The 19032-nt window shown below is 35.8% G+C and overlaps 1 protein-coding gene and 1 long non-coding RNA gene across 7 annotated transcripts in view; one reads left to right on the top strand and one right to left on the bottom strand.

Annotated features, from left to right (window-relative positions):
- Positions 1 to 3508, bottom strand: part of LOC139975919 (uncharacterized) — a 29769-nt gene extending 26261 nt beyond the window's left edge. For all 6 annotated transcript variants that reach the window (XR_011795953.1, XM_071984209.1, XM_071984214.1 and 3 more), the window contains exon 1: positions 2992 to 3508. The gene's annotated coding sequence lies outside the window, so the exon portion shown is untranslated. The remainder of the gene's footprint in view (positions 1 to 2991) is intronic.
- LOC139975922 (uncharacterized) overlaps positions 1 to 18815 on the top strand; it is a 47913-nt gene extending 29098 nt beyond the window's left edge. The window contains exon 3 of the long non-coding RNA XR_011795957.1: positions 18595 to 18815. This is a non-coding gene — a long non-coding RNA (uncharacterized lncRNA). The remainder of the gene's footprint in view (positions 1 to 18594) is intronic.
- Positions 18816 to 19032: the final 217 nt, after the last annotated feature.

Here is a 19032-nt window from a genome sequence, read left to right as displayed (position 1 = left end):
TTTTGGGAGAAACCATAATTCGTACAGAAATGACACATGATCGTTTTCGCCAGCTGTGTTTGACACTAAGCGTATAACCCAAAACTAGCTGACAACTTGAAGAAAAAGACCATATTTTTGAAAAGAATTTATTGCGTTTTGGTTGATACATTGATATAATTTGATTTGTATCCCTTCGCTTGGCAACGAAGACAACCTTCAGGTTATTACCCTGCAAAGGGACGTTTAATCAGTTATCAATTATTTATTAGATTCAGTGGCGGATCCAGGATTTCGCCGAAGGGGGGGGCCCAGATGGGAAATGCCTAATCGTCGTCCTGGGGGAGGGGTCTAAGGGGATTGGGTGCCCCCTCCCCTTTGGGAAAATTTCACAAAATATGGAGGTCCTCGGTGCAATCTGGTGCTACTTTTCGTGAAAGTTTGGAGTAAAATTTATTTCCAATAAATCATGTATTCATGGTTTGCCGGGCATATATTTGCAATTTCGAGCAATGAGCTGGGACTTACGTCTTTGGGGAGTAGGTGGTGATGCAAACTACTTTTTACCAGGCTACTCCAGGCCATTTCATCTTGGATGCCCCCTTCCAGATGGAGACTATTGATGCAGTCAGAGTGCCCCTCTCACCTTCACTTTATCAGAATGATGGTGTACTCTTTTTGCAAATTTATTTACAAAAAATTACACGCACAGTGGCGTAGCTAGGATTTTTTGACTGGGGGGGCATGGGGGGCTGTTCTTTCTTGTGGGGGGGGGGGCGGAGTTTACTATCTAAGCGGAGCGCCACCTTGGTTGGCGCGGAGCGTACAGAGAAAATTTGAGATTTCAGCACCCCCCAGATCGCAGGAGATTGCACCTGTGAGGCAAAATAGCAACCAAAAAGATGTGCAACTTTGGTGACAGAAATGCAAAAAAAGTTTTTTCTCTTTCATGCTGACTGGCCGTGCCAACTCAGCCAGACTTTTAACTTGAGGGAAGTTGGCATCGTTTGTCGTTTCAAGCTGTCAAGGCCTTTCTCCCAACTCAAACCCCTGTGGGCTACCGGTAGATTTGCAGGATATGCCCACATGTGGACTTAAGTAGCATTAGAGGAAGGGGGTGGAAGACTAACACGCATCGATGTTTCGGTAATGGTCCACATTGATGGCTCGGTGCTTATTAGGCCATTTTATTGGGTTTCTTGAGGCAGCTGTCATCAGAATCTGGCTTTTTGTGCCAATCGATGACCGATAACATGTATTGGTATGTAAATTTCTTCTTCATATATCTAGCAACACTCTAAAAACAAATGAGTGGATTTCATTCCATTGGAGTGATCACTCGGCGCACTTCAAATTAAGAGTAAAATTTAACTCTATTGGAGTTAACCCTCACTCCTAATATGAGTGAATATAACTCTATTAGGAGTCAAGATTTACTCCAATGGAGTGGAAATTCACTCTTATACCGGAATGTGCTCAGTGATCACTCCCATGGAGTGAAAGTCACCTATGTTTTTATCAGTACAGTACAGTGCATATCATCATAGACGTACGTACGTACGTACTACGTACGTTCGTATATCAGACGCACTCGATACCCACGATACGATACGGTCCTGGAGAAACTATTTCCACTCATCATTTTTTAAGGCGATACAGTAGTGAGTATTGAACAGGCACAGCCGCATGTTGCAGGAAATTCAGAATTCCCAATATTTTATATCTCTACCAGTAGTGAAAATCATGTTTCGACAGTTTCGCGGACATAAAAAGTTGTTTTGTGGAATATTCAATGACATATCAGGGGCGGCTGCAGGATTTGTGACAGGGGGGGGGGGGAGTCTGACTGGTCCAGCCGCGCCTGAACGTAAGACTATCTAAGCGGAGCGCCATCATCGGTTGGCGCGGAGCGTACAAGAAAATTTTTGGCTTTACAAACCCCCCAGATGGCCGGAAACGGCACTTCTCGAGTATTCTAAGCAGCATGTACCTAGCCTGAAAATATGGATCTCATGTCTGCAATTTCAGGCCCCCCGTAGCTACGCCACTGATCACGCATGGGGCACTTTCCCTCGAACGCGGTAAAAAAAAAAAAAAAAATCAGGATTTTCAAAAAGGGGGGGGCCCGGGCCCCCCGGGCCCCCCCCCCCTGGATCCGCCCCTGAGATTCTTCCGAGGAGAAAAAAAAATGTCAAAAGTAATACACGGCCCAACGATCGTGATCATTCCGACAATCTAAAAATGTGTAGACATTATTTTGCAATTTGAATGATGGTGGCGATGATGATGATGATGATGATGATAATGATGATGATGATGATGATGATGATGATGATGATGATGATGATGATGATGACGATGACGATGACGATGATGATGATGATGATGATGATGATGATGACGATGACGATGATGATGATGATGGTGATGGTGATGAAGTTATGATGATGATGATGATGATGATGATGATGATGATGATGATGATGATGATGATGATGATGATGATGATGATGATGATGATGATGATGATGATGATGATGATGATGATGATGATGATGATGATGATGATGATGATGATGACGATGACGATGACGATGACGATGGTGATGGTGATGGTGATGGTGATGATGATGATGATGATGATGATGATGATGATGATGATGATGATGATGATGATGATGATGATGATGATGATGATGATGATGATGATGATGATGATGATGATGATGATGATGATGATGATGATGATGATGATGACGATGACGATGACGATGACGATGACGATGACGATGACGATGACGATGACGATGATGATGACGATGACGATGACGATGACGATGATGATGAAGATAATGATGATGATGATGATGTTATGATGATGATGTTATGATGATGACGGTGATAATGATTGTGATGATGTCTTTTTTCGGAACCAACTTTTCAAACCTCATGAAAGCGCCGTCTCAATATTAATTTCAAGGATTTCATACAAATGTATAATTATCATCTTACCTGGTGACTGATTTATCCTCCCTTGTTTTCTTTACTCTTTCAAAGATCACAATTAAACGATATCAAGTGTTCTTTTTCTTTCTGGATACTCCATCAGCAGAAAGGACACAATTCCATAACACGCAGATACATTGTAAAGTCCTTCCCCAGTAGATATTTACGCGGCACAACTATTTCTACAGCGCATATACAGGTATATTCAGGCCTGCACATAAACTTTATGCAACTTGTCCATAGGAGTTGAATTTGTATCCTAACACAGAGAACGATGTGTTAAGTGACCAGATAACATTTGGCTGTCATAAAGGGGAAGTTGACCAATTACTGAGGAGAAGAATAGCCCTACATGAGAGCAAATGTAATGCGTAGTTTCCTTATTAATACCATCATTACCGAAACAATTAGACTATTAAACAAGATGAAAATATGACATTAGATATACTGTATAATTCCCTTACAGGATATGGGAGAATTAAGGAACGTCCTATTGAACCTTCTGTAAGCCGAAAGCCTACGGGTATTCTTGTAACTTGTCAAAAGTTTCTTATAGTAATGAAATGATAAGTTTCGTATTGTAACGGATTACTATAGTGTTGCCATGCAGTATAGCCATTAGCCAATGGCGTTGCTTCCATCTTTTTTTGGTTGTTTTGTTTCTAATTTTTAATCTCGATCAGCCTTGTATGGATAACCTAGCTAACTCCATCAAAGCTGTAACTTATTACCACAAACGTTCCTGGTTTTCTCGGCAGCTAGGTTAGATAGCCCAAAACCTCTTCTACGTGCCCTGCATTGGTTACCTATCCGTGAAGGAATCCATTTTAAATTATGTCTTTGTGTGTACAGTATAAATGTATGAATCATGCAGCCCCGGCTTATCTCTCTAACATGCTTCAGCGGAAAACCGCACCATTATATCTGGTCCTGTTACCAGGTCTGCAATGGATGGGACCCTGCTTCTTACGTCATCTTCTAGGAAACGGGTGGGTGAGGGCGCCTTTTCTTGTGCAGGTCCTGTGTTGTGGAACTCTCTTCCCTCTCATATACGTAATTCTAATTATGTTGCACTGTTCAAAAAACAGCTTCCTGCAAAATCAACGTTTCAACTATGATTTATCCCCCAAACGGAGCAAGATCATTACCTGTTTAATTAATTGTACATTTTGTTGGTATTATTTTTTCTTGTAAATTTTAGCGCATTGATCATATGGAGTTTGCGCTTTATAAAAGTATGTATGTATGGGTGTATGTATGTGTGTATATATGGTTCACACATCAGACTGATCAACACTTTCTTGATTAAATAAGGAGTTCGTGTTAGCAATCTTATTAATGAAGGTGTTGAGACCTTTGTAATGAGAGAAGTCATAAAGTTTGTTTTTTCCTTTGAAAAGTACACAAACATAACCACCAAAATTAGCTGATACGATAGAGATCTTTTTTTAAGAACAACTCCCCCATACAGCTAAGAAGAATGATCTTGTTCCGTTTGGGGGATAATCCTATAGTTGAAACGTTGATTTTTTAGGGAGCTTTCATTTTGTAAATCTGTGACGTCATTGTGCCACCTAGAATCTGAAACCTTGTTCTTTCTATCTTTTTACCTCATACTTTCAAGGTAGAATGTTACCAATACTCCATATTCACGTGAATAAACCATGACACCTCCGTTAGGTAACAGTTAAAACCCACCTAGAACCCACATAGAACCCACCTAGAACCCACCTAGAACCCAGCTCTACACAATAGAAGGAGAAAACAACAGCTCATGTTTCTCCTTTTACATGGCAAAAATAAATCGACATATGAAACGTTTTACTTACTGAGGTCATGCGAGTTCTGGTGAATGCTCCATCATGTACACTTGAGCAGGAACAGTGGCGGGCGCAAAGGCAGAGGGTGCCGGGCCATTCCCCCCACCCCCCACCTCCAATCGTTTATCGGGGGGAATAGTTCAGTCGGGGGCTTTTTGCATTTTGCCGAGGAAGAATAGGACCACTACTACTGGTGCACCCTCTCCCCTCCCCTCATTAAACAAAGCATTTATTATAACAAAACCAAACGTTTAGGGCTACTTATATTCTAAATATGCCTTAGAATGCAACATTTGACGTCTAAATCTTCAGGGGTTTTTTTTTGTCGGAGGGTGGACCCTCCAACCCCCTACAGAGGAAACGGCTTCAATGACCCGAGGGCAACAACCCGCTGCATTAAATCCTCATTCGCCTCTAGCCCTCCCATGAAGGGTCATGCCACTACCTTAATCAGTGGTGGGAAATTTTGAATTTGTTTTTATTGATTAGCCCCACCCCTTTCCCCCCACCAACAAAACAATCAACTTTAATATATTAACAGATCTAACCAGATGTTCTCGTGTTGCTGTGTCTGGCACTTTTTCCTGTGTGAGAATAATCAGACGAAATGATATTTACTCCCTATACTGCACGAGCCAATTTAACACGTTGTGTTTCAACAATAGTTTTCAACTTCCTGCCAAATTCACCTGCTCTATATATTAGGTTTTTATTACTGCAAACAACTGTTTGGTTTCATTAAAAAAATAATGAAGATCATTTTCATTGTATATGAGTCTTCAATCTTTATATATAGTAGAACTTCCCAGTCCAATAAATCATCTATAGTAACAAAATCGGCAAAGTTCGTCAGAATAACAATTTTTGTTTATGAGTCACTGGGTAACAAAATGTTTATAACTTGGATCGATTTTGTTTCTTTAAATTTCCTCGATAATTAACAATCTATGTGTTAAAGACCAAAGGTTACCACAGAGTGTCAGATATTTATTCAACATTCGCTACACGACATTGTTCAAATGTGTTAATTGAACATTTTTGGTATAGTTCCATGTTTATGTTAACGTCTTCATTCAAAGGTAGAGATGATTTCTCACCGCAAAATTAATATCATTATAAAGCATATCCCACACAAAAATATAAGCTAACAGCAACCCCCCACCCCACCCCACCACACCCCACACCCATAGAAAGGACGGAAACAGACGAAGAAGCAAAATAAAACTACACTAAAAATACAACTTGAGCCAGAAAATGGAATCAATCGGTTTCATATCCTTGACCTCAATAAACATTTTCTTTTACTGTTTTCTAATATATTTGTTTTAAGGGGGGGGGGCTTCTTGATATATGTTGATATATATTAACTCCTATAACGTTAAATTGTAAAAAAAAAAGTGACACTTGTGTTTTGAAATAACAAAAAAAAATATTGACAATTGGACAGATCTACGGATGTCAAATTTATGACGTGAATTGTCATAATTCGTAAATCCATTGAAATTTTTGTTTAAAATTTGTTTTTTCTTCACTTTTTTTATTATCTTTGACTGGCAGCTTGACCGTCCATACCACGTGGTTAGGCCAGTAAATTAAATTAAGCAAAGTGAATATATAAAATAAACGCATAAAAAACACTATTTATATTCCGTCAGTAACTATAGTTAGGATGTAGAGGTCCATGCTCTTTTGATTGAAAGAATGGAAAATATTGTAGGAGTTGTGCGCAGTATTTGGGGATTCATTTATCAAAGTACGATTGGGGCGTAGATACTATGCGTTATGATTGATGGTATATATAGTGTGGATGTATTGGAATTAGAAAAGTATATATGCTGAGGAAAGATGTTGGGGGTACAGGATAGGGGGAGAAGATGCGTAGAAAGTAAGTGTGGGAGGGGAGATAGGGGTGGGAGGGAGGGGAGGGAGGGGGTGGCACGTGAACGGACAGAGGAAGTGAAGAAAGGGTGTGAAGACACCCGATACGCATGGCTGGTATAGTAACTACTGTGCATGTCCTGTAAACACATGTTACACATGTTAGGAACACAAAGTAGTAATAACTGATAACACGGTTCTGGGACATGAACTGTAGTTGCTGTACCAACCATTGAGTGAGAATACACGATTCTAAAATGAAGTCGTATCTAGTCGTTGTTATGCTGTAAGTAGGCCTAATTACTCATAATTCGGATATGATCCCAACAACACACCCACCACATCTCACCATACACCTACCAATCGTCCTCTCGTTATCACGAAGTTTCTAACCACTTTCTCTTTCTGTTGTTCGTAAAGTGATGTATTTTGTTTATTAAGGGTACACTTCACTACGCTGAGTTTGTTTGCTAACTTTCAAACATCATCGCCCACCCTTTGCATTATTATGATAGCTATACCTGTTACGCGAAACCGTAAAATGCATCCCTGTCGAGTCCGTCTAAACATATCCCCGCCTCTGGGACTGTTCTAAACATACAGAGTCAACCAAGCTGACGTTAACACTCTTCGATATTATCATGTGACGCAAAAAAAAGAGAAGAAAACTAGAAAAATACAAAAATATAAAAAAAATTGGTAAAACTTTAAAATACTATTTTAACTTTTTTGGTGGGTCTTTACTGCTGGCTCTAAAGTAGTATTACACCAGTACGCAATGCCTTTGCTTAAATGAATAGATGAGGAAAACATGTAGAGAAAAATTAAAAGTAAAATGCGAAGATCGAGTGATGTAATTTGGGAATATTAAATTTAAATTTGCCACGCACACGCCTGTTGGCATTTAACATTTAAATATATATATAACTGACATATTGATAGCACCCATCTCTCCGTATCAGACTATTATCCACATTCCATGATGGGACATTTCAGTTGAAGAAGAATTATTTCTCAAATTGATTGAATTTGACGGAGTAGAACATTCATTTAAACCTTTAAGAGCGTTTTAACCTCAAGCCAACCCTGCTGCTATATCGATTTTCTGTCAAGGAAGTGCGTTGGACTGTGAGGGGGTCTTCATGCTAGATAATCCGTTTTCTTTTCGAGGGATATTTTTCTTTTTTAATTTTTATTTCGACGTTGATCTTTACATTTCTGTTTTTCATCATAACTTGTTTTGTTTTTTCGTAATGTTTTGATTATTTCCCGCCCCCCCCCCCCCGCCTTGTGATGTATTCCTTAACTTAGTCAAAGGTCTACGGATACCTATGAATAGCATTGTCCTAATCACTCTTATAGGCATTAGAGATCATGAAAATACCATCAAAGATTGACCATTTTACAACTTTTTTCTGAATTTTTAAGTTTTATTTATGAATAAACATGAGCTAATTATGCACAGTGATAATGTACAAGGAGAGACTGCCTAATTTTCTGTTTTGTTATTCCTTTTTTTCCACCCTAAGTTTCAAAGACTCTGAACACACATCAGTATATGGCCTAAGATGATTTCTTTAAAATATTGTATTACCATCTTTAATATTTATATATATATATATATATATATATATATATATATATATATATATATATATATATATATATATATATATATATATATTTATTTATATTTTTATTTATATATAGATATATTTATCTATTTACGTTTTGGCGTTCCATAAAATATATATTTAAAGAATGTGATAGCCTATACTTTTAAAAATTAGTCTGTTTTAGTACGTTTTACATTATATATTTCATTGCAAGGAAGAGGGCATCAGTATGCCCTAGATCCCTACATGGGGGTCAGCTTACAACGATCTTAGTGGCCAAATACCCTCCTTTTAACAATCCTGGGACCTCCACTGATAAGAATGGAACTCGTCATAAAATATCTAGTTGCGGATCCATTTCAAATCCATTTACCAAAAAAAAAGAAAAAAAGTAGTTATTAACACAACCTTGCGTGTACACCTTATTAAAGGACATAACGTTTAGCCTTAATATGTCTCAGAATGCACCATTTTCACGTCTAAAATATTTTTTATGGGGGGAGGGGTCTGGGGGACTACATGGGACATCACATCCTCTCAAATTTGGTACCGCCCCTGCTATAGCTCAGAGCAACAGGCGCGACAAGCATTTGGTATATATGCAAAGGCTTAGACTACTTTGCCCAGTCGTAACTTACAGTTTAGCTGTCGTTGCATGATACAGTTGTTGGAACTACAGTGTTTCCACCGTTCTAACTGTAATCCCGATAGCACATGTGACCCATTTATCCCCATGATCCAGTTTTTACCGCATATGGTACGAATTCTTCATATATTCAGTAATTATTGTGTTCTCTGTGCGTATCGGGTGCTCAGAGCTATAAATATGACTCTTGGTTGAGTAGATATAGCTGTATCAGGAGAAAAGTGTGCCCTTGTTCTATCTCGTGTCCTGTCGTGTGAAGATTGTGTCCCGTCACTGTGTTGATTGCAAGGCTGACTGAAGGGGGAAAAGTAAACCCCCTGGCATCATATACAGTGTAACGTGCGGGAAAGATACCGTTTAAACATCGTTAAATAACTCCTTATTTACGTTAGGTTAACGTAGTTTAATCCATTTTGTAGTGCATTTAATTATGCTGTGTGTTAAGTTTTAATCTGGTGCTACTAGTTCGACCAGTAAGGCTAGTAAATTATAGAGTCATAAAAAATATAGTTTAATTCCTCCCAAATCACACACACACATATTTTTTTTTACCTTTTTGCATTACTACTGAGGACCCATTGTTTTTTTTTCTATTGTTCAAGTCCACGTACCCAAACCTAAACAATACTCCTTAACAAAAGAATTCTTCTGAGGACGTGGTGATTCTTTTGAAATGACGTCCGAGGACTTGGAATTCTTTTGTTCAAGTCTTCAGCCAGAATACAAAACAAGTACACACACACACAGAATAAGCTTAAGGAATTGGGTTAAACAGTAAAATAACTCGCTTACTAGAAGCAGCCAAACACCATATTATGTAACTTGACGGGGTGAGCAATAATTATGTGTATAAATCTCGCAAGTTTTAGTCACAATCAAGCAAAAATTAATCTATATATCGAAAGCAGCGCCAAATGTATGCAGTTTTAAGACTCTTTACATATAAACTTGGTGAGAAATTTCATTTCATGAGGTGTTCAACGTCGAAATGAGTGCACAAATCGTGCCATTTCGTTTCCGCGATGACGTTTTGGTCAAAGAAAAACATATTCCAGATGGTCCTATGATTTGAATTCCTCCTCGGGCGCTGCAATGACTCTTTCGCTTCTAACCAATTATCATTCTCCGCTGATTTGTGGTTTTGCTTATCTTAGATTTCGCTGCACATAGGTGTTAAATCTAATTAACATGCATCGGTTGTATAAAGAAACAATTATTTATGTTTGGTGTAAGGTGGTATGATATACTATTTGTCAGTGTTTTAATGTTTTCTTTTTTTCTATTATTGTATAAGCAATTAAAACAGTGTAATAAAATATACCCTTATATACAGAGACGTGTGAAATAAAGTTAAAATACGGATAGTCCCCAAGTAAACATTTATTTTGAGCTGGTGAAGGAAGAACATATTCTAAAACTTGACATATTTTTCTACCAAAAAGCCTTGAACTTGAAGCAAACAGGTGTGACGTCACAGATGTACACTGACACACTGTGTTTTCTTTAAGCTGTATAGGTTCTACACATCCAATTTTCTACTTCAGTACAGCTATGCATTTACTAACATATATTCGAATATACTACCGTTAGGGTATTGATCATTTCACATTCCCTAAAGCGAAGTTGGAATCCAGTCCACTTTAAGGTCAAAACAATAAAGTGGCAAAAAATATATATATAAGGAAAACAGAGCATTTTACCCTCACTGTGCAAATATGACGTCACACCTGTTTTCTTCAAGTAACGATATACTACTACCGTTGTATGCGATTAGTATGCTACCATCTGGAAGAAGAAAAAACACTGTGTGGGCACAGTGGGCGACACCACGTTTAGAATTTGGAATATTTACTTAGATTAGTCGCGAATAAAACTTTCTCAGAGTAGGGTGCACTTTTATTTCACCCGTTTTTTTTTCGTATAGGGCCACAACTCTCGAACTTGGTAGATTTGGTTAAACTATCGGCACCTCAGAACCAAATCTTCGTTAGAGTTGATCAGCCATCGTATTGTTATCTACGCAGTGCTTTGTGGGATACAATATTAGGTTATTCGTTTAGCTTATACAGGGAATAGGGTTGATTTAAACATGTTTAATAACAACTGATATGCTGCTTTATGTATAGGTTTACACATCATATGTTCGACTTCAGTAGTGCTATGCATTAACATAAACGAATATGCTACAATTATTGGGATACAATTATAGGTTATACGCTAGCTAATACATGGAATGTGGGGATTTGAACATGTTTAATAGCAACCCATAAGCTGCTACATTGAAATGTATAGGTTTACACATCCTATTTTCGACTTCAGTATAGTGCTATGCATTATCATATGCGAATATACTACAACTGTTGGGATACAATATTAGGTTCAACGTTAGCTAATACAGGGAATAGGGGTGATTTAAACATGTTTAAAAACAACCCATATGCTGCTAATATGTATAAGTTTACACATCCAATTTTCTACTTCAGTATCACTATGCATTGATATATACGAATATACTACAATTGTTGGGATACAATATAAGGTTATTCGTAAGCTAATACATGGAATGGGGGGAGGGGGGTGATTTGAAGATGTTTAATTACAACCCATATGCTGCTATATGTATAAGTTTAAACATCCAATTTTCGACTTCAGTATCGCTATGTAATAATATATACTAATATGCTAAAACTGTTGGGATACAATATAAGGTTATACGTTAGCTAATACAGGGAATATGTTCAATAACAACCCATATGCTGCTATATGTTTAGGTTTACACGTCCTATTTACGACTTCAGTAGTGCTATGCATTAATATATACGAATATGCTAAAACTGTTGGGATACAATAGTATGTTATACGTTAGCTAATACAGGGAATAGGGATGATTTCAACATGTTTAATAACAAACCATATGCTGCTATATGTATAGGTTTACACATCCAATTTTCTACTTCAGTATCACTATGCATTAATATATACGAATATGCTACAACTGTTGGGATACAATATTAGGATATACCTTAACTAATACATGGAATGAGGGTGATTTGAACATGTTTAATAGCAACCCATATGCTAAGTTTATATAGTCATGCTTCCTCGTAGAGGTGACGAAGCCAGGTCGGCCCCTGGGGATCATAATGAAACTGATGCTCCCTTTTGGCAGTCGTCATTTTCTCTGAAACTTCTTGACGACATTTTTCTTTCTTTCTCTGCGTTTTGTCAGAAAGATACATCTATATTGAACATGTGTTTTTTTTTATTGTATCGTAATAACTATATGTCATAGTATTCCAGGTCTCATCTGACAAAGGAAGAGACAAGTTGTGGTCAGGGTTACGTCAATTCAAATATGAGATGCAAAAATATCTACTAATTATATGTATCTAACCAATTGTTAATTTTTGGTCCTGTTGTTATATCGAAAGTTGAGGTATATCATGTAAATGATAATACATTATATTCTATCTCATATTTTCCTCCCCCGCCATATTTCCCCAGGCCACCTAATAGTTGACCCAAGTTCCCTAAGCTGTATCCCTCCGTCCCCCCCCCCCCCGTCCACTCGCTTTCGCCTGGGTCTGCTCCCTTTTGATGACAAGGTAAATACTAAATCCTGATGAAAGCACCTCGATAGATTCGCCCGAATGAATACCGTGTGTTAAGTAACAACTGCGAGCTCCTCTCACTTCGTTTACGTATATCTGCCTATATACTAAATATATAATGTAGGTGAGAGGATGATCCACAAACCCTTTACTTCATAGATATAATCGGCGTAACCAGCGTATCAGAGACATGGTTGGCTGCACTGTTTATATATCTCGGTATATCTGTTTATCTTACTCACGAGATATATTCTCCATGCTTCGGCGTTTATCGGCGTTATCTGGAAGAACTTCATATCAACCAACCATACGATGTTTCAACCATCCCATAACCCCATCAAGGTAATAATAATAATAAGAAGAATAATTGGTACTTATAAGGAGCAAAATCTTCCGAAGAACTCAGAGCGCACAAGGACAAAAGATACTACTTTATCGTCTATAGTGATGATATATTGCAATTATAATGCAACTGAACATTTTCTCTCCCACTTTCCAACCTACACTGTCAAGTTCGTTGGCTATGCTGTGCAACTTTGAGAAACTTCTCTGCATCTATGTTTCTTGTGTTCTCTGTCTGTCTGTCTGTCTGTCTGTCGGTCTGTCTGTCTGTCTGTCTGTCGGTCTGTCTGTCTTCTCTCTTTTTGTGTGTGTGTATTTCTGTCTGTTTCTGAAGACGATACCATTAAGATTATTTTAAACACCATACCCTCTAACCTTTACGCTTTTACATATACCTATACATCCAGCAGGTCCGTAACAAATTTTCTCTTCGAAATACAACGCAGATACGATAGACAAATAACGATACCTTTTTATTCAAACTTCTTAAATTATAAAGCTAATTTCAGATGCAAAATAAACGACATCTTAAAGTTACCGATATTTGCTATCGTTATACTGTGCAAATGAATCCGATGTTGTCTCTCTCTTGTGTTTTCACTAAGAGTTTATCATCCCAACCAACTTCTATTTGGAATTCAGAATATGCTCGTTAATTGGCGAACATTCATTCCAAAAGTACACACATCACAAGAAATGTGAACGACACATCAACGACACTTCCCCTTAAAGAAACTAAAACAAAAAAGCTAATTAGGCAAAGAGAAAAGAAAACAAGCTAAACGCGTCATAGATGATCGACTGATCGCCTATTGCTGTTGTCAACTATAATAAATAAAAAATAATAATCATATAAAAGTGTTGTTGATAAGACCATCAAATTCGGAATTAAATTGGTTTCATTTAGATTAATTTGATTTTCATTTCTTTTTCCCATTTTTCACCGAAACTTGTTAATATTAGTACAAATTGGAAGAAAATGATTTCTTTTCTTTTTGTCAAAATATATTGCAAAATAATACAATATATTTAGATAAACCCCTAGTTTATCAGAAAAAAATACTGCTGCTGGACTTTCACATTTGCTTTAGATGGAATTACTCACGAAAGCGTGAACGCAACTGACCCTGTTTTTAGCCAATATAATTGGTCTTAAGTAACCCGAAGTATAGCTCGCAAGCTTGCTTTTAACTTATACTACCAAAATTCTCTAGTTTGATATTTAAAATAAACTCCCCAAGCGGATAGTTTTTTTTTCAATATTTTTTATTATAGTTCCATATTTCTAGAGCCTCGACCTCAACTCCCTGTTTACTTGCGAAAGGTTAAAAGAAAGGGATGACCTAGAGGCAAAAAAATCCGAGGGTTAGTAAGAAAATGGAAAATAATTTAAAGGAATTACAGGACACAAGTGTCTACAACGTGTCATACACTGATATGGTAAGACGATTCTTTCAAGTGGGAGGTACAAATCCTAAAGCGATCTTTCCTTTCATCTTCGATCGACAGTAATTAGAGAAACTTGTTAGTAATGAAATGATTTTTATTATCTGTTGAGTTTGTCGAATCTTGGCTTCTGACTACACGACAAATGAAATGAAATGAAATTCTTGTACAGTAGATACGCGGGTTAACGTGGATGCACGGATAATACTGTGTAAGTCGTTATGGGTGATGATGTGTGTGTATATATATATATATATATATATATATATATATATATATATATATATATATTTATAGATATATATATATATATATATATCTATATATATATATATATATATATATATTTATAGATATATATATATATATATATATATATATATATATATATATATATATATTTATATATATATATATATATATATATATATATATGTATAATTGGAACTGCAGTGAGTTGGAAAATCCAGAACAGCCCACCGGGATTCGAACCCGTGCCTCCTGCATATTCGGACACCCTAACCACTAGGCTGTGTATGCTGATTGTATGTCCAGAGGTTCGAAACCGGTAAGGAAGGTCGTAATTCCACTGTAGGCGTTTGTCACCTGTATCGAACAATACTAGTTCTGTTTTTGATGACATATTTTGCTTTACTCTAGAGATCAAACATGATGCTAACCAACTCGAAAATCATTTGTGATTCCTAAAGCCGGATCTATTTATTATATCGTAATTCCACTGTAGGCGTTTGTCACCTGTATCGAACAACACTATAGTTATGTTTTGTTTAACATATTTACATATTTGCCTTACATATATGCCTTTATATATATTTGCCTTATATATATATATATATATATATATATATATATATATATATATATATATATATATATACACGTCCAATAATGCTACTTTCATTACACAAAGTTTTTGACATTGATCTAGTTTCCATATAGTAAATTTTTAATATGACATTCTTGCTGACATTCCAAGGAGAGTAGAACATAAATCTACGGTCGTAATATTATTCCTTTGATTAGATTTACCCACCAGCTTCAATGAAAGTGAATTTTTATTAGACAGTATCATTATAATGTTTCAAAGATAAATTACAACCCCCAAAAAGCCGTATCTAAGTAATAACATCAGATTAATAACGAGTAATATACCATATTGGAATAATATTTATACAGTCTGCTATTTGGAGACATTAAACTATATATACATATATTTTGTTTAAATTGGATTGATTCACAGAATGATAACTACTGAACCTTTTTTTTTATGTAAATCGAACTAAAAGATTCTCCCCTTTTACACTTTCGCCTTAAACATCTCAACATTCCATCTTTCGTTAGATGACGAAAACATCGTGTATTATACACATTTGATACATGATTGGTTGTCAAAATTTCTTCCATAAAATACGTAACAATGTTTAATACTTACATGCATTTATGCATGCAATAAGCTATCGACTAGCAATATTGTATATTTAATTTACCGACAATCTGGCATATTTCTTTTAATACACATTTTGTGGGTGTGTGTCTTTTCTTGTATGTGTGTGTCTATATGACAACCTACTTACAGCATAATAAACATATATAGGCTTTATATATAGACTATATATAGGCTTTATTTATATACTATATATATGCTATATGTAGGCTATATATATGTAGGATAAATATATATTGCCTATATATAGGCTATATACAAAGGCTTTATATAGTGTGTGTGTGTGTCTTTTTTCTTGTATGTGTGTCTATATGACAACCTACTTACTTATATTCTTATCAAGATCACTCGCCTTTGAAGTTTTGTTCTCTAGAAAGAGGGACTTGCAGAGGCATACACTATAATATTATCAAAATACCGTACAGCATGGTACATATGTAAAACATATAGTGTATGGGTCTATACTCACACATAGATACATTACATACAAACATCAAACTATACCGTACAGCATAATATACATATATAGGCTTTATATATAGACTATATATTGTCTATATATAGACTATATATAGGCTTTATTTATATACTATATATATGCTATATGTAGGCTATATATATGTAGGATAAATATATATTGCCTATATATAGGCTATATACAAAGGCTTTATATAGTGTGTGTGTGTGTCTTTTTTCTTGTATGTGTGTCTATATGACAACCTACTTACTTATATTCTTATCAAGATCACTCGCCTTTGAAGTTTTGTTCTCTAGAAAGAGGGACTTGCAGAGGCATACACTATAATATTATCAAAATACCGTACAGCATGGTACATATGTAAAACATATAGTGTATGGGTCTATACTCACACATAGATACATTACATACAAACATCAAACTATACCGTACAGCATAATATACATATATAGGCTTTATATATAGACTATATATTGTCTATATATAGACTATATATAGGCTATGTATAGGCTATGGATAGATATATCCTAGATATAGGCTATATACACAGGCTAAATATAGACTATATATATGGGCTATATATATACGCTAGTATAGAAACTATACATAGGCTATATGCAGACTATATATAGAGACTATATATATAGGCATTATATATGTATAGGCTATATATAAAGCCTATATATATTTATGTAATATGCTGTACGGTATTTTGGTGTTTGTATGTAATTTATCTATTTGTGAGTATGTTGAGTGCATATCTCTGTGCCTCCTGATGGCAGTATTATTTCATTTATTTGTTCCAGAATAAATATAAACCATATTCATAAATGAGTGCAATGAATAAGAAACATCAAAAATATTTATTCGTAACTTAAAACTTTTTTTCTGCTGTTTGAAAGATGAACATTATAGACATAAAATTATAATTCGATACACTGTAGACCTACCAAAGAAAAATACCTCACATTCTATCAGTCAAAAGTGTATTTTTATATTCTACTACTAATTTTTGAGAAACAACCCTCTAAGCATCTCAAGTTAATTAATTAAAGTGTTTGGACGTATAAAGTACTTTTAGTTTAACGCATTGGTCATTAGGTCAGTTCTTCAGCTGTTCAGATTCAGATGCAACAAATAATTCAATTGGAAAACGTAGCGATTTAGTACAGCCCTTTAAATTGACATGTTTACAATAATTGTATGACCATGAATTTGTCAAAGTCAAATGCTGTTGAAATGTCATCCAAAGGTGCTCGGTTGTTTTTATGAAATTAAATATAACATGTTTTGGTGGAGTTATTATCAATTTATTTAAGAAAAAAGGAATGGACATTAACATTCATATTCAATGAAGACCCCCCCCCCCATAACAGCATCATCAATGTTATCCTGTTAAAGGGAGTATTCCAGAGATTTAGAATACCTTCAAGGAAGACCCCCTCCCCCCTCCCGATAACAGCATCATCAAGTTTATCCTGTTAAAGGGAGTATTCCATTGATTTAGAATACCTTCTATGAAGACCCCCCCCCCCCTTCATAACAGAATCATCAATTTTATCCTGTTAAAGGGAGTAATCCAGGGATTAAGCATACTTTAAAGTGGAATATTTTGAAAATCTAACTAGTATATATCGAAACATTACTGGTCTCTGTAACTTAATTAACTAAGTTATTTTTGAACGATGAGATATCATGACTTCAACATTCTGCTCAAATTTATCTTTTTAAACGGTGACTTTAAGTAAATGTATGGTCTTAATAATCCTAACAAAAGAAAACATGAAAACAAAATCAGTGCCTCTTTAACGTTTATATTTATCTTTAATACACATTTAAGCTCTGGAATTCTCCATTAAGGCTTAATTTACGATGAAGTCAGTTCCTCGGTGTAGGCCTTGACGTTAAAGTTAATCCATTATAGTATCAATTTTAATAACTCCAAACTGAAAGTATGTTCTTTTAAATTGTTATAAACATTGGGATGAAAGTTTTACTTAAAAACCTTTGTTTTTTATGTCAAGAATGAAAATGGAGGAAATAACAATCTCTTTCTAAATAACATTCAAGTGTTCACACAAAAGAGTATAGGAATAATTGTCTTGACCACTTTGCTACAAAAACTCAGTCATGTGTGAACACAAAAAGAAAATGTGTCATTTGTCACTGTATACCTTTTACACCAAAGAAAATTAGTTGATAGTTGCCAGCCACTTTGGTTCATTTTTTGATTATTTTGTGGAGGACCAAAAAAAAATGCAAATTTTGTGTTCTCTTTTTTGTTGCTGTTTGTTGACGATATCGAAGGTTAATAGCCGGGATAGATGTCACCTCGTCCAAACTGCCTTTGGGGTGAGTGATGGAAGCTTTGACAGATCATCCGTGTCTTGTTGTCTCTTGGGTCGAAAGTAATGTCACCTTGATGATGTTGTAGTGTTGCAGCAATAACAACAACAAAAATGGCGAAAAGTTGATAAGAACCAAAATAATTATAAAAAGAAGAAGAAGAAGAAGAAGAAAAAAAATAACCGTCGACATGTCTTGATTTGTAATGGCGTCCGTAATGAAGCATTAACTTGTATACCGCTTCATAACACATTTGAAAGATATTTTGCTGCTAATGTCATAAATGTTACGTTAGAGATTTTACTGTTTCTTTATTTTGTTATTAGTATTTTTCTAATACTCAAGAGATAGAGAGAGAGAGAGCGGACAAGTTCATCTCCCTCGAGAAAACGTGATTTG

The sequence above is a fragment of the Apostichopus japonicus genome, chromosome 11 (assembly GCF_037975245.1).
Source record: "Apostichopus japonicus isolate 1M-3 chromosome 11, ASM3797524v1, whole genome shotgun sequence".
In the NCBI taxonomy this organism is placed as follows: Eukaryota; Metazoa; Echinodermata; class Holothuroidea; order Aspidochirotida; family Stichopodidae; genus Apostichopus; species Apostichopus japonicus.
Note: the sequence above shows the minus strand (reverse complement) of the source record. Positions and strands in the feature narration are given on the sequence as shown.